Genomic DNA, 15,598 nt, shown 5'->3' on the forward strand with positions numbered 1-15,598 from the left:
GTCCTGAATTGCTTTAGTGTTCATGTATGTTTTGGGAGGCATGTTTGTAGTGTGTACGTGTTGTGCTTGAAATTGTATACAGTGTGTAGTGTTGTTGTTAATGTGATATGTTCGAGTATGTAATATTTGTAGTGCGACTATAGTATAATGTGGTCCAAGATGTGTTGTGCGTAGAGTGTTTTCAGGTTTAAGCAGTTGTGTAGGTGTGTATATGTGTGTGTTGTGTATTGAGGCGTTTTTTTTTGTAGCGGGTGTGAGGTGGAAGGTGTGAGAGACACGGCGTGTGTTTTTGGCGGAGGTGTGTTAAGGCGCGTGTAGGTGAATGTTGAGGGGTAGCGTGTGTAGTGTGTTGACAGGTGGTGTATGTGTGGGGAGAGGGTGTGTGTAAGTGTGTGTTGGCGTGTGTGTGATGTGGCGGGGTGTGGTTAATTGTTATGCGAGGGGTGTGTGTTGGGTCAGTGTGAGTGTGCGAATGTCGTGGGTAAGTGTGTTGCGGCGTGTGGGGTGTCGTTTAAGTGAGTGGGTGTAGGTGCACGCTGCAGTAGGTGAGAGTGTATTGTTGTGTGGTTAGAAGGTGTGAGGTATATGTTGTGTGTATGAGGCGATAGGCAGCGTGTAAGTGTTTGCTTGAGTAGGGGTGTTTGTAATGTTTGAAGAGGTGTGTGTTAAGAGTGTGATAGTAAGTATGTGTAATCTAAAATTCACACAATTGCTGATCAGTAAGCAATATTGAATAATTAACAATATATGTATGTATGTAGATAGCGTAGGCTAATACAGAACTGAAGTGCAAGGCTAGAAATGGTTACGTAATGACACAAAGTACACATTATCAATATGAATCCTGAGTTTAGGGTGGTTAATTAAGGCTAGCAAGAAATCACAGTAATAAATCACACAGGTGTAAACAAATAATGATCACTAGCTGAGAGCCCCGGCGTTGCCCGGGATGTTTGTGGTGTGGGTGTGGCATTTGGGTGGGGAGTGGCCCATGTGCGGTGGTAGTGCTGCTGTGGCTGTACTGATGGTGATTGTATTGGTGTGCTGATTTGGGAGGGTTTGGTGCTGATGTGGGGGTGCGGATGTGGGTGTGCCGATGGGGGAGGTGCAAAGGTGGCGATGTGTGGGTGCTGATGGTGTTGATGGGGGCTGGGAATGGTGGGGAGCCGAGAATGCCAGTGTGCTGGGGGGGCATGGGATACCGGTGTGCTGATGTGGTGGTGCTGGGGTGTGTGTGTGTATACACGTGTGTGTGTATGTGTATACACGTGTGTGTGTGTATACACGTGTGTGTGTGTATACACGTGTGTGTGTGTATACACGTGTGTGTGTATACACGTGTGTGTGTATACACGTGTGTGTGTGTATACACGTGTGTGTATACACGTGTGTGTGTATACATTGTGTGTGTGTATACGTGTGTGTGTATACACATGTGTGTATACACGTGTATACATGTTTGTGTGTGTGTATACATGTTTGTGTGTATACATTGTATGTGTGTGTGTGTATAAGTGTGTGTGTGTGTGTGTGTGTGTGTACACATGTTTGTGGGTGTATACACATGTGTGTGTGTATACGTGTGTGTGTGTATACATGTGTGTGTGTATACATGTGTGTGTGTATACATGTGTGTGTGTATACACGTGTGTGTATACACATGTGTGTGTATACACATGTGTGTGTATACACATGTGTGTGTGTACACATGTGTGTGTGTGTACACATGTGTGTGTGTGTACACATGTGTGTGTGTGTGTGTACACATGTGTGTGTGTGTGTACACATGTGTGTGTGTGTACATATGTGTGTGTGTACACATGTGTGTGTGTGTACACATGTGTGTGTGTGTACACATGTGTGTGTACGTGTGTGTGTGTACACGTGTGTGTGTGTACACGTGTGTGTGTGTACACGTGTGTGTGTGTACACGTGTGTGTATACACATGTGTGTGTATACACATGTGTGTGTGTATACACGTGTGTGTGTATACACATGTGTGTGTGTATACACGTGTGTGTATACACGTGTGTGTATACACGTGTGTGTGTGTGTGTGTGTATACATGTGTGTGTGTGTGTATACACATGTGTGTGTGTGTATACACGTGTGTGTATACACGTGTGTGTGTGTGTGTGTGTATACATGTGTGTGTGTATACATGTGTGTGTGTATACATGTGTGTGTGTGTATACATGTGTGTGTGTGTATACATGTGTGTGTGTGTATACATTATGTGTATGTATACCTGTGTGTATACGTGTGTGAGTGTATACGTGTGTGTGTGTATGTGTACATGTGTGTGTGTGTATGTCTCCACGTATGTGTTTGTATGTCTCCATGTGTGTGTGTGTATGTCTCCATGTGTGTGTGTACGTGTACATGTGTGTGAGTATACGTGTACATGTGTGTGTGTGTACGTGTCTACGTGTACATGTGTGTGTGTACGTGTGTGTACGTGTCTACGTGTACATGTGTGTGTGCGTGTCTACGTGTACATGTGTGTGTGTCTACGTGTACGTGCGTGTGTGTCTACGTGCGTTTGTGTGTACGTGTGTGTGTGTGTGTCTGTGTCCCTGTGTGTCCTTTGGCCCGTGACTCCGCCTCAGGGAAGGGGGGGGGTGGGGGGGGAGGGAGGTGGTGGGAAGGAGGGGGGTGGGGGGGAAGGGGAGGTGGGGGGGAGGTGGTGGGAAGGGGGGGGGTGGGGGGGAGGTGGTGGGAAAGGGGGGGGGGGTGCGGGGGAGGTGGTGGGAAGGGGGGGGGGGTGCGGGGGAGGTGGTGGGAAGGGGGGGGAGGTGGTGGGAAGGGGGGGGGGTGGGGGGAGGTGGTGGGAAGGGGGGGGAGGTGGTGGGGAGTTGGGAAGGGGGGTGGGGGAGGTGGGAAGGGGGGTGGAGGTGGTGAGAGGTTGTAAGGGGGGAGTGAAGGGAAGGTGAAGGTGGGGGTGGAGGGGAGGTGAAGGGGAGGTGAAGGGGGGGGGTGAAGGGGCGGGGGGGGAGGTGAAGGGGGGGGTGGAGGGGAGGTGAAGGGGGGGGTGGAGGGGAGGTGAAGGGGGGGGTGGAGGGGAGGTGAAGGGGGGGGTGGAGGGGAGGTGAAGGGGGGTGGAGGGGAGGTGAAGGGGGGGTGGAGAGAAGGTGAGGGGGGGGTGGAGGGGAGGTGAAGGGGGGGGTGGAGGGGAGGTGAAGGGGAGGTGAAGGGGGGGGTGGAGGGGAGGTGAAGGGGGGGGTGGAGGGGAGGTGAAGGGGAGGGTGGAGGGGAGGTGAAGGGGAGGTGGGGGGGGGTGAAGGGGAGGTGAATGGGGGTGAAGGGGAGGTGGGGGGGGTGAAGGGGAGGTGAAGGGGGGTGAAGGGGAGGTGGGGGGGGTGAAGGGGAGGTCGGGGGGGGGTGAAGGGGAGGTGGGGGGGTGAAGGGGAGGTGGGGGGGGGGTGAAGGGGAGGTGAAGGGGGGGTGGAGGGGAGGTGAAGGGGGGGTGGAGGGGAGGTGAAGGGGGGGTGGAGGGGAGGTGAAGGGGGGGTGGAGGGAGGTGGAAGGGAAGGGAAGTGGAGTGAGGGGAGGTGAGGGGTGGGTGAGGGGAGGTGAGATGAAGGGGGGTGAGGGGAGGTGAAGGGGGGTGAGGGGAGGTGAAGGGGGGTGAGGGGAGGTGAAGGGGGGTGTGGGGAGGTGAAGGCCGCTCCCTCACCCGTCCGGCCGCTCACTCACCCGTTCGGCAGCTCCCTCACCCGTCCGGCCGCTCCCACGTGGATCTGAGGCGGGAGGCAGCTTGTTGTGGCCGCTCCCCCGCTGTGTCCCGGGCGCTCGCTCGCTCCGCTGACTGTAGCGGCGCCGGGGGGGGGGGTGGAGGGGAGGTGATTTGAAGGGGGGTGAGGGGAGGTGAAGGCCGCTCACTCACCCGTCCGGCCGCTCACTCACCCGTTCGGCAGCTCCCTCACCCGTCCGGCCGCTCCCACGTGGATCTGAGGCGGGAGGCAGCTTGTTGTGGCCGCTCCCCCGCTGTGTCCCGGGCACTCGCTCGCTCCGCTGACTGTAGCGGCGCCGGGGGGGGGGGGTGGAGGGGAGGTGATTTGAAGGGGGGTGAGGGGAGGTGAAGGCCGCTCACTCACCCGTCCGGCCGCTCACTCACCCGTTCGGCAGCTCCCTCACCCGTCCGGCCGCTCCCACGTGGAACTGAGGCGGGAGGCAGCTTGTTGTGGCCGCTCCCCCGCTGTGTCCCGGGCACTCGCCGCTGACTGTAGCGGCGCCGGGGGGGGGGGGGGGAGGTGATTTGAAGGGGGGTGAGAGGGGGGGGAGGTGATTTGAAGGGGGGTGAGGGGAGGTGAAGGCCGCTCACTCACCCGTCCGGCCGCTCCCACGTGGAACTGAGGCGGGAGGCAGCTTGTTGTGGCCGCTCCCCCGCTGTGTCCCGGGCACTCGCTCCTCCGCTGACTGTAGCGGCGCCGGGGGGGGGGGGGAGGCTGATTTCGGGGAGGAAGAGGCGGAGGCTCCGGCGGGTATGTGAGGGCCCCCCCCCCCCCGGGTTATACATGCTGCTAATGTACACCCCCCCCCTACTGTGTGTGTGTGTGTGTGTGTGTGTCCGTGTGTCCGTGTGTCCGTGTGTCCGTGTGTCCGTGTGTGTGTGTATATCCCTGTGTGTGTGTTTTTGTCCCTGTGTGTCCTTTGGGCCGTCACTCCGCCTCAGGCCAATGAGAGGTGTGCGGGGGAGGCCCAAGGGACCAATGAGATTTCCCCTAGGGACACCGGACATCCAGCAGGCAGGCATGCATGCAGGCAGGCAGGCAAACATACAGTGCTTTCACTAATATAGTATAAGATAAGCATTGATGAGAAATGTCCCGTGCAATTGAAGAGGGTTGTGTTTGTTGAAAATGTTGTTACTAAAGCAGCGTGGTTGTAATAGGCGTTAGTGTAGTAATGAGGGTGTGTCAGGTGTGTGGGTGAGCGGCTATGGTGGTGTGTGTGTTTCAATGAGAAGGCGTGCGAGCGTGTGTGGCTGCTAGGTGTTAGTCGGAGATGAGTAAAGTGCGAGATGCGTCAAGGTGTGAAATAAAATTAACCCAATTGCTGATCAGTAACCAATATTGAATAATTAACAATATATGATGTATGTAGATAGCGTAGGCTAATACAGAACTCAAGTGCAAGCGTAAAAATGGTAACGTAATGACACAAAGTACCAATTATCAATATGAATTGTGAGGTTAGGGTGGTTAATTAAGTCTAGCAAGAAATCACAGTAATAAATCACACAGGTGTAAACAAATAATGATCGTAAGCATTGATGAGAAATGTCCTGTACCCCCTGCTTCCAATCCTTGTGATATAACAGGGGGGAGTACTACTTTAACACTTTAAGGTGCACCTCTGTGAATACAATATGTCCTTTACATTCACAAATGAAAACTATATAATACTGTACACACTGTGTAGAAAGAAGTCCCTCCTCAGCCCCCCCCCACCCTCCTTTCCCTGTTTGGGGCCAGTGCAGGTTGTATGTTGATGACTCCTTACTGTATATTTCAGTGACTAAATACAGTAGCACGGGGCCACTATTATCCAAAACTCATGTATCACAAGTTGCTATTAAATGGGGTCAGTGATTATTGCTCCTTGAATATATGCAGTTTGATATATTGTCTATGTATTTTCATTACAATAAAAAAAAATCAGCCTGTTGGCAGGCATTTACCCAGTATGGCTATGAAAAGGCTGATGTGGCATGATCTGTTATTGTTTTTTTTAATAAAACCACCTCCCCCACAGTCCTGCCTACTGAGTACAATTACTGTGACCCTCTTCCCCTCCAGACACAGCTGCTTACTATCATATTATTAAATACCATGCACTGTGAATGAGTGTCCGTCAGCAATAGGTAGGATTATTTGACACAGTGGCATCTATCTTATTTCTGGTTAGAGCATCTAGTGGAGTTTTTTTTTCGTTGTGGGGTCCAGCAACTGAAATATAAGAGAATAAGGGTTGGACCTAAAACTCTGTCAGTGTCCGAAGTTCTCATCTGTGCCCTGCACACAATCGGTATCTTGCCACATGCCCCTCTAAGCATAGCTCATATTGACCAATATTTTACCATTATTTTCAGCCAGAGATGGGAGTATTGTTCATGGTATAAAGATACTTTCTTAGTTGCATAGTGTCAATCATAGGTCAGTCTCATATTCTTTGCATTATTTTCTGTAAAGCAGTAATTCCCAACAAAAGTTTTGTTTTTCCACCGTATATGACTCAGGGGGTTCTCTGGAGTTGAACCGTATGACTCAAAGCTCCAGGGACTGCCCGATTGCCAAGATTTTTTCATTTTTAACCAGTACTTGCAATGAAAAACAAAGATGGCGGGCTGTAATTTCCAGAGCCAAATTACAGGCCGGTGAAAATAAGAAAAATGTTGTTTCCATTTTTTCTTTTCTTCTTAGAAATGTAGAAATGTTCTACAGGTCAGAACAGGAATGACATCTGCAAATACTGTATGTTCAATGAACCCAATATTCTTTCGGGTTTTTGTTTACCACACTCAGGCAAATGTCAGGATTTTAGTGTCTCTTCCTTGAAAAGCAATACCTGAATCAACTTGTGAACAGTATATGTCTATAACAAGGGGAGAAGGAGCGGCTCAGTAAGTAAAGACACGGACTGGCACTGAGTTTGAAGCAGGGGTAAAGAAGTGCGCATGTGGACAGGGTGGAGCCAAGTACAACGCAGAAACAACGCGTGGCAGCTCTAACAGAAGCGGCTTAAACCAGGGAGAAACTACACCACCTAACAGAGGGACGTCTTGGGCCCCACTGCAGGCTCAGTATTATATGTTCATTTATTCAAGTTGCTTTGTGAGTGAACATGTATTGTCTATAATAAAAAAATAAAGCAATCGCGATATACTACACTATGTTTTCCTTTTTCCTCTTTTTTTTTTACTCCTTTTAATTATTTTTATATCTAATGGGTAGCACATTCTGCCCAATTGGAACTATATAGAAGGCAGATTTGTTTTACATACAGCTCCGACCAAATAAGGGTAATTTACCCCTTCACTATCAGGTGCCTGCAACGCATTGTAACGAGAAAAATTGTGATTTTGTGGTATTTTGAATTATCACCCAATATTCTATGATCTTAGGTTCAGTGCTTTGAAATAAAAGCTTCATAATCAGTTGTTGTTTCTTTGTTGAAACAGTCATTGCCTATATATTAATACACATCACCATTCTCTAGCACCACAAATATCCAGGCTTGTGTTGACACACTATGGGCTCTACGTATCAAAGGCAAAATGTGAGCGCAAAATTGTTATTGTGTCACAACTCGCGCTGAAATAGACCTGCGGCAATTAGCGGCTGCGTTTTCATCTTAGTTGCACCATTTTCAGGTATTTCTGCGATGAGACGAGGGATTTATGGAGCAAGGGGAAGGATTTAGGGGGGTTACATTTGCATATTGGTGCAGGTCTGTGTATTAAAAATTGTGCGGCTGCCGTTACCTTTCTTGATGGTTTTCTCTGTTACGTTAAATTGCTTTTTTAGCGGAGAATATCAGCGCAGCGCCTGCCCAATTCTAAAACAGGAGAGATACATGTAATAAATATGCTGTACTTCACATTAAAAAATGCTAACGTTTTTACGCCACTGCGTCAGTGCCCACGTACCTCCATACATAGCGCCCTATGTGTATTTTGCTGCATTGGATATTGAGGTGGGACAGGCTGCCTCTGTTCCAGTGATTTAACTGGAGCCAACAACAAATCTGGACTAAATCAATAGCTTCTTAAAGAGTTCTGGTACCCTGTCTGCAATAACCAAAGCAATAACCTGAACAAATCAATATATATGTCCTGAAGTTTGAAGTCCGTCAAAACTATTTTAATCCAAAGCATGCTGCATTTCTATGAAGTGTGCATTGTGTATTATTCTATTGCTTCGGTTAAATATTTACTTTGTTCTAATAATAAACTATTGCATTCGATTAATTCTGTGAAAGACACAGGGCTGTGTATCAAGCTGCCATGCGTGACACATATTAATATGAAGCTGCATTAATACATAACAGTAGATATGTGTGATTCTTTTGCAGTTCTGTTTGCAAACGTGTTCATGTTATTTTAACATTTTTTGGCAAAGTAATTCAGTGCTCTGGCATATGCGGACAGTCGCCACAGACTCAGCATTTTTACTGGATCCTGGGAAAGTTTGCGACCAAAATCATGTAAAAAAAAACATATGTAAAGTGCCATGTGAACTGGTAACAGTACCAGAAATGTGAGCGAATTCTAAGAAACGGGGAATTTCCATGTTTAACAAATTTGTGCGAACACTGACAATTTCACAACATTTCTCACAATAAGCAAAAGTCCAATATGCACCAGTTATGTGCAAAAGTTTCACATATTTAAAGCAACAGGATTTATATATTAAAGTGTCACTCTATTTGGGTGCATAGTACCTATTTTACCGTATTGTGAATAGTGAGTGATTGAACCCTTTCAGTGGACAGAGGGTCCTGCCACCTCTGTGGCCACCGACCTTCTCTGTGACCTCTGCATCACCTGATCGCTCTTGGGGGATCACATGATCTTGACGCCATTCCAGTGACATCGCCGCAAGGCGAGGGTCCTCCCATTCCATGCAGATCGAAGTCAGCGCTTTACCTGAACGCAGAGTCGTGACGTATAGGGTACGTGATTAGAGCCACTAGTGTGCCGGCCAGCCTAGGAGATTTGGCCGCTGCCATTTTGCAGCGACCAAATCTCCACCGGCGTTTAGCCGCTACTCACCTCGCTGCCGGGACATCTCTCCGCCGGCCGCTTCGCCACCAAGATAAATCCCTAACTTTACCCCTTACCCTAAAACCCCCAAATCTTAACCCCTAATACTAATGCCACCCCTACCATAAAAAAAACCTTAACCCCTTACCCTAAAACCCCTTACCCTAATCCCCTACCCTAAAAAGATGAACTCCTTACCGTAAACCCTTACCCTAAAAACCTAACCCCTTACCCTAACACCCCTATCCTTAACCCCCTACCCTGACTGCTAAATGAACCCTTAAATTAACTTACCTTGGCAAAGCAGCCGGCAGGTGAGTGTCCAGCGCTGAAGCGGCGGGGGGGGGGGAGCGTCCGTATGGTCGAACACAACCAAAAGTCCGATTGTGACTGGCAATATATGTCCATATGGTGATGAAGGGGTTAAGGGGTAGAATTAAGGGATAGAGTCGGGAAGAGTTAAGGGGGGAGCTACATGAAGCCTATGTACACAGAGTGTGTCAAATTCGGAGTCTCTGCCAATCATGTTTTCTCCCTTGTTCCTTTGGCCTGAGATGGCACAAGGACGAGGTTTTTCTTCAGAGTCACAATCAATCAAGTTTTTAACAGTTACGAAAGAGAAATATAAAACCCATTGTGCAGTGGATCAACAAGCTTTTCCCAGATACAGAGACCCCAGATGTCAATTTATAAAAGTACTTGGCACCAATTCTGCTGCTTAGGTTTATTATTATGGAAAGAAGCTGTTGCTGAAGTCATTATTTAATGCACATATCGTTATTTTATAGTGTCTTGTTTTAATTGTTATCTACTTGGGATGCATCGTTTATTTTGCCACGCAAATTGCCAAAAAATGATTATTTAAATCCTAGTTTCTTTCTGAAGAACAAGAGGACTCAGAGGTTAGAAAACCTTCCCTGTTATCTTCGTTTCGAGTGTTCTTCCGGAATAAAACTGACAATTATTTTGTAGACATGTCAATGCCACACAAAGCTGTGACGATAATGAACACTTTTTTTACACGGAAATACAGATGTGGCATGAAAAGGATGTCTTTCAACTTTCAGATCTTGACAGGAGCACATGCAAAAGAATAACAATGTCTTTTGTGTCCTTCGAGCAGGGCTGGCCAACTCTTGTCCTCAAGGGCCATCAACAAGTCAGGGTATCAGGATATCCCTACTTCAGCACAGGTTGGCTCAATCAGTGGCTCAGTCTTTGACTAAGCCACTGAATGAGTCACCTGTGCTGAAGCAGGGATATACTGAGAATCTGACCTGTTGGCCCTTGAGGACGGAAGTTGGCCACCCCTGCCTTAAAGGTATCATGTAGCAACTGGACTATCACCTTTCACAGTGTCCGTGTGTTTGTTACGGTGTAGCACTTTAGTACGTATTTCCAGTCCTGTTGTACTACAATTTCACTCTCTTTTCACTCCAAATGCTTGTGAGAACTCATTAAAACGAATGTTATATTTTGAATGTATCATTTAGAGACTTGTCTTTCATGTTTTCTGTTATTGTTTTTTCAGAGCAGCCCTTTCGGAAGCTGTCACACGAATATGAAGTAAAGGATATTGGCTCCATCCAATGGCTGTCTCTCACATTAACCAACGATACATACACCTGCAAAATACTCCCAAAACTCTGGGATAACAAGTTTCCAGTCCCTCTTATATCGAAACCCAGGAAATCTCTGGCACTTAAAGAAATCACAGAAAGATAAATTTTCTGCAAAGTATATTTTATTGCATTACAATGAAGGATTCTGGTTTTAACCAAATAAGATCGAAAAAACGCCACCTGATCATCTTTCCCTTTCGGTTTAAAACCATCATCATTTCCTATTACATTGCACCTGTTGTGGGAGACCAGTCACAGGTTGGAGACAAAGGCATGACAGGGGGGTATGGAAACTAAAAATAAACAACAAATTCAAATGCGCGTCAATTTCTTTTTTCATTGTTAACACTGATAAACACAGATTTTTTCAATCAAATGAAAACACTGGGGGGGGGGGGAACAAACAAAAAAAAACACGGATTTTATGAAAAAATAAACACAGAAACCACAATCCCTAATTATAATACAAAAAGCAACGATTTCTAATGTACAGTTCGGGGATATCCTAATGACATGATGTCTTTTTTTTTTTAAATTCTGCGCCAGATTGAGCCACCTGTGCAGAAGCAGGGATATTCTGAAAACCTGACCTGTTGATGGCCCTTGGGGACTGGAAGTTGGTCACCCCTGTTGTACAGTATATTGTACTTGCGGTTATCATTTTGCAAGAATGGTACTGCCTGCTTTGTAGTTGGTTATTCTGAACAATACATTGGGGCCAAGTTATAATGGTACCCAGAAATGAGGGATGCTCGGGTATACTATGTGGCACCTCAGGCTGATGACTAGTGTTAGGATTTTCCTACAGGCAACTGTTATTCCGCTACTGCTCAAAAGTGACTAACGGTCCCACAATCGTCGTAAAATTAATTTGCAGCCATATCCTAACGTAAGAGACGTAGGGCCATATGTGCTGAGTGATGTTGTGCCATCAGACTCCTTCCAGCACTGGAAGACCCCTTGGGATCATTAATCTGAATGGGCCTTAAATTGCCTTCCAGTGCTGGACAGTGTTTTATAGCAGAGCACCATTTACTAAATACGGGCCTTTGTGTGGATTACTTTAGCACTCACTTTAACTCTTGTTCACATACTAATATGTTAGCAGTAAACCATAGCTACCATTGTATCTGCTAACAAAAGCTGGTAATAACAACCAAATGTTAGCTACAAATTACAGTTAAGGGCTGTAGTAAGTATTTGTTTTAAGCTTTCAGGGCCACTGTCTGTATTTTAATGTTAATCAATGATCTAATAATAATCTGTTGTCAAAGGTTAATCAATAATCGAAATGAGTGTGTTTTAAAAGATATACATAATCTAATAATCTAAATTAATGTGTTTTAAAGTCCATTTCAATCTCTGTTAGGAATGATCAGCTATTTTCATCTTTATTGAGATTAGTTAACATCTCTTTTTAGTTTAACAATGTTCACAATAAAATGCATCTAAGAACAAGAAAACATGCATCTCTGTTCCTAGGTGCACTCAACATTTGTATTTTGAGACACAGTGCTTAATATTTATTAACAGAATGTGCTAGAATGTGGTAAAGGTAAGTTTGGAGACTCCCCTGGGTACCAGGGACCTGAATGCCGCCTTTGTGAGGATCTGCGGGTACCTGCCAGGCCCCATTACATGCTTAATGCACAGCTACTGTATGTGTCTCCAGAAGGACTTCAAAGCACTCACTGGTTTCCGTAGAACCTGCCTGGAGAAAAGCATTTGAGCTTCTGTAATAATAAAAAAATATACTAAGGAATTGGTTGATATAAAAACACCCACACGTTTTTACGTGTAGCTATTACTGCTGGTGTAATGATTTGAAACATGAAACTACTTGGTAACACGTGATAGTATGTAAAATATCTACATATTTACAGACAAGTGAAGAATAGCTGAAGCTATCAACGTTTTTTTTGTTTGTTTTTTTAACTTAAAGCTGTAGTTCAAGCTGCCGTTTTAAAAAAAAAATTGATTATTTTTTTCCCATTTAATATGTGCATCATTTCAACCTGCACACTGACAAGTGATGAGCGCTAAGATGCAGATCGATCCGTTCTCCTGTAATCTATTGCTTTGCTCTGGGTTTTTCAATTCAATTATTGCTGCAAAACAGTACCCACCATGCAAAGTTCTGTGTGGAAGATCATGTGACCAGGCAGTCACTAGATACAATTGGTGCACTGCTAGAAAGAGGGCAGGGCTAAAGAGTCAGAGCCTGTCAGAAAAACTTTGAGGATGTAATACTCAGGAATCAGGTTTGCAGTTCACATCAGCTCAGCGTTTTTAGCAAGGATACATACAGTATTTGATGCTTCTATTCAATGTAACAAGCATCTAAGAAGGCAGTATCTTATGCCTGGGACCGCTACTTTTTATACCCTTAGATCAAAGAAATATAAATCACTGCCTCAGCTAACACGCTTTTGCCAACTAAATTACGTACTTGTTTTTCTGTTATTGTCATCAAGTACTTATTTTAGAACATTAGGAACTTACAAAAACAAATCTGATCATTAAAATGTGCATAGAACAACGTCTTATCACTAAAATGTGCGTCATACTACTTGCTTTCAAGTTGTCCGATACCAATAACATTGTATACTATTAGTTTCAAACTGCCCGCAAGATTCCTTATGAGAGAAACTTTAAACTTTTTAAAACATCTTACCCTATTGCGTGCTGAATATATATACATTATATTATATATTGATTGCTCTCCTACTAAATATAGATAATATATAGGTATCCAATAATATATCACCTGTCTCAAAAGAGGAAGGGGGTGTGACTTTGTAAATGGTTTCTATAGAAACAAAAATGTTTGTTGCATTAGAATACATTAAACAAATTCTTTAAAATTCTTTTTTTTTTAAATGCTACAAGTATTTTCTCTGAATTGATTTACTTAAAAAAAACACACATGTTGGATATTGCTTGAACTGAAGCTTTAATGTCAGGTGTTAGCTGTTATTTGTTCCCATTAACCAAGTATTTTGGGGACTTCTGGCCTCGATAGGGCCAAAAACACTAACCATTCAGAAATCAAAAATATTATTTCTTCTTTTCAAAACAACAAAAATAATGGAGAGTAAATGTGACCCTGACAGCTGCTGCAACTAGATTCTTTCCCTTCACGTTGATAAATAGGAAGATTTGCAAAGGATTTCTTGGCATGTAGAATCTTGTTTGCACACCCGATGTTATCATTTCAATCGAAAATAGGGGACAGTTTGCAATTGCTAGTTCAGGTGCAGGTCTCCGTGGGGTTTGGGGCTGTCCATCTCATCCTCTTCCTCCCCCCCCCCCCCCCCCCCCCCCCCACCACCAAAAAAATAAATACATAAAGTGGGTCAATTCAGTTAGTTGTAGTTTAAAGAAAGAAAAATGTGCAGCAGCTGCAACTCAAAAACAAGATCATCAGGATCCATCTCTCATACATATTCAGCCTCTGCAGATGTTTTAAAAGCAGCTTTGCAAGCACAGGGCGCAGTAACTAATGCAAAAGTGCCATCCCATTCATTTTGACTATTGTCAAACACCCGATACGCGTCGTTTCCCATCATGTTTTCGTCTCGTTGCTCTTTCTACGTCCATTTGCAGTCAAAAACTTTTATGGAATTATTAACTTTGAATAATCGTTCAGTCTCTGCTAAAATATCTGAAGCTGTGTAATCAAGGGTGTGAGATCTCTGACAATGCTATCCTAGAAAATAACCAGTCAGAAATATTGTGTGGTGTTTAAAGAAGCAACCCAAGCAATATCCTACATATATGTTTTTGTTTTTTGTTTTTAAATAAATCAGTTCTGTAGTATTAGATAATACTTACTGCGTTTTTTGAACTAGTTTTAATATACTGAGCATCCTTTGATTTCTATAGCAGGTTTTTAGCACACTTCCCAAGCAGTGCAAGAATTTTTCAACACTTTCCTGTTTGTGATAATTTGTTGCAAATGTTCCCCAAAGTTTGAGTTACAAATTGTAACAATAGACAATGCTACACGGATACATTGTAGCTGCTGAGTTACACTCACTGAAGGATTGATTGAAACTGAAAGGCAACCATTAAGTCAACTCAGGGAAGCAGGATCTTTGCTGATCGATCACAGGAAAACTAATCGATCGGCAGGCTTAGGTAATTCATTTTCAATAAAGATAATCAAAGGCTGCATGTAAATCTTCAATAAAATACAAGTTATAAAAAAAACGCAGTCCACTTAAAAAAAGAAAAACATATTTCATTGAAGATTTACATACTGAATACAATACAGAAGTGTAGCTGTGAGGCGGTGCATCTGCTATGCGGGAAAAATTGAACCAGACTCCTCTCTACTAGCACACAAACTCTTTACTGCCACATAAAAAAGCAGCAAGGGGAAAAACCTCTTACGCGTTTCACGCAGACAACTGCGCTTTAACAGAGTACTTTGATAAAGCGCAGTTGTCTGCGTGAAATGCGTAAGAGATTTTCATCCTTGATGCCTATTTATGTGCCAATAAAGAGTTTGTGTGCTAGTAGACAGCAGCACAGTACAATTTTCCCCGCATAGCAGATGCAGCACTTCACGGCTACACTTCTACATTGACCCGCTTTCGGCAGGAGCACGCTGACAGTTCAGGAGGATCCACGCAACAATGGAGTGAGTAAAAATCTTTAATATAAAGAATCACTCTTTTTTCACAATCAATATGTGCCGCTATGCTATTAAGTTGCAGAGTTAACATTGTTGTGCCTTAGGGATTGGGCTAGTTAACCTGCAGGCTAAGTGGGTGTTCTTTAATGAATATACATAATGCCTCAAAGTGAATTCAGTATTTATTGCTGACATCGTGGGACATCTCCTCTAATATCTGATCATTCTGTCTGGGATTCTTTTATATGCTGAGAGTCATTCTCATATGTTTGTGTATATGGACTTTTCTTAGTGAAGCATCACTTGGGGTTTTTACTCCTACCTTCTCTATTGAATACAATACAGTAATACAATAAAAAATACTAAGTGGATGGGAGAGGGGGTGGTAAGGTACATATGTGGATGTTCAGGGGGGAAGGGGTTGGGAATTGGATAGGGACGGCAGTGTCATCATTTCTTTGTACATTTCTCTGTTCATGTTGTCATAGACTTTCTACAATCTGCCAGGTACACTTGTCATCCGATCAACTTTGATATTATTGGACTGCCTCTTTAATGTGTACATAAGG

This window comes from Ascaphus truei, chromosome 10 (assembly GCF_040206685.1).
Source record: "Ascaphus truei isolate aAscTru1 chromosome 10, aAscTru1.hap1, whole genome shotgun sequence".
NCBI classification, from domain to species: Eukaryota; Metazoa; Chordata; class Amphibia; order Anura; family Ascaphidae; genus Ascaphus; species Ascaphus truei.